The 2,095-nt window shown below is 33.6% G+C and overlaps 1 protein-coding gene across 12 annotated transcripts in view; it reads left to right on the forward strand.

Moving 5' to 3' along the window:
* Window positions 1-2,095, forward strand: part of caska (calcium/calmodulin-dependent serine protein kinase a) — a 406,103-nt gene that overhangs the window by 345,450 nt on the left and 58,558 nt on the right. The window lies entirely within an intron of this gene.

A 2,095-nucleotide genomic window follows, 5' to 3' on the forward strand; every position in this document is an offset into this window, starting at 1 on the left:
GTGACAGACTTTGTGATATCGAGAAAAATCGTATCGTCAAACAAATCGATATAATATCGTATCGCGGTAAAGCTGGTGATTTACACCCCTAGTGTGTATGTGTATAATTACCTTGGCTTGTACTGATGTGCGTTCATGTTCAAACAGTAAATATACTGTAACAATATTTTGACTGGGCAGGTTTTTGTGTGATGTGGCAGTTTTTAACAGATTTTTGGGCTGGTAAACCTCAACTCTATCTGGCAACACTGCGTGGACCAAAAGAGCATTGATGACATCACAGCTATAGTCATATCAGCTGGAAATGGGTCAAAAAGGAGAAAATGAGAAAATTAAATATTATAAAAAATATATAATATAAACAAAACTAACAACTAAAATAATATGGAGAGTAGGGAGAGTTTCTAAGCAAAACAACTGAAGCTTCATTCTTCTGACTGTTGCAGCAAAAACATGGGCCTGCAGTTTGAATTTGACTTTCAAAATAAATGCTCTATTGTTTTGAAAAGTTTTAGACTGTATAATGAAATACAAACTACATTTTACAACATTTTTACCACATTTCAGATGATTTCATATCCAATGAATCCAATAAAAAATACTAACACTGATCTTAAATCCAACAATAAATACATAATTCTTTTATCATTTCACAAGTGAGCTGCCTCAGGTGGACTTCTCAGATCTACCAGGTTTGCCTTTCGAACAGATCTAAAGTTCACAAAAAGCAGCTGGAAATATTTCATTTCTGACTCATGTTTACAACTTATTCTTTTCAAAATTTCCATGATGACACAGTTTTTGTGTCCTGTTTGTATCTAGTTGGTATTTTTGCCACTGGAAAACTTTGATGTCATTTGATTTTAACTTATTGTTTAAATATTTTCATATAATCTTCAATCATCATCAATTATTTTTCATACAGAATGAAGGTCCTTTGGACAAACAGACGCTAATTTAAAATCATCACTTCATGAGCACAACTAGAATTTAGGATAAAACAGTTCATTGCTGCTGGAATGACCCATTCTGTTCACCTTTTGGAGGCAGAGACACGACTGAGCTTTTAATCTGATATCTGTGCACTCACTGTGGGAATGTTTATGAAGCGTTCACTCTACTATGATCCATTTTTCTTCTGTACGTTTTTCAGCATCTTTCTCATTCCACAATTTTTTTGCTATTTCAACAAAATCATAAATCAAAATGTTCAGCTCAGGACAATCCTGACTTTAGGCGTTTTGAAATATTTTGTCTTTTCTGCCACTTTTTTTCTCGTAGAAACTGAATTGAGCTCATTTTACATCCTTCAAATCTTTAGATCTGTTTACAGCCTTTTACTGCTCCTTTCACATTTTGTTTTGGTTCAGCTTCTTTCAGCTTCCTTCAGCAAATTTAAACTTATTTCAGCTACTTTCAACTAATTTAAGCTGTTTTGTGCTCCTTTCAGATTCTTTCCGTCTAACTACAACATTTTTGTGCATCTTCTAACTTCTTTCTGCTAATTTCAGCTTGTTATGCTCCTTTCAAATTATTTCTGCAAGTTTAAACTTTTTCTTCAATTTCAGCTACCATTTAGCTGTTTTTATGATAATTTAAGCTTTTTCAGCTAATTCCACATTTTTTTTTAGCTCATTTCAGCTCTTTCCAGCTCCTTCTGGTAATTTAAATTTCTTTCTGCATTTTCAGCTACTTTGTAGCTATTTTTGCTAATGTCAGATGTTTTTAGCTAATGTCTTAGTTTTTGTGCTCATTTCTGCTTATTCAAACATAACTCAGCAAATATGTGGGGTTTTTTTTATCCTTCTTTCTGCTAATTTAGGCTTCAAAATATCCTGATGCATGCTCAATAATCCAGGTAAAAAATCTAAAAATGTTAAATCTGGTCCTGTGGACGTTCAAAAAACAAAACAAAAAAATGTAGAAACGTTTCGTCTTTCATCTGAAAGACTTCCTCAGTCTGAGGTGCTGTATTCAGCTCAGTCTTATAAATAGCACCTTCTCAGAGTGGATCAACCAGTTTGCTGCTGACAACCAGCAGACAAAGGAAGGTGCACAGTGATTTTGAACCAGAAAGACTATCATGACAAAGTTA

This window comes from Nematolebias whitei, chromosome 13 (assembly GCF_014905685.2).
Source record: "Nematolebias whitei isolate Nwh7 chromosome 13, NemWhi1, whole genome shotgun sequence".
In the NCBI taxonomy this organism is placed as follows: domain Eukaryota; kingdom Metazoa; phylum Chordata; class Actinopteri; order Cyprinodontiformes; family Rivulidae; genus Nematolebias; species Nematolebias whitei.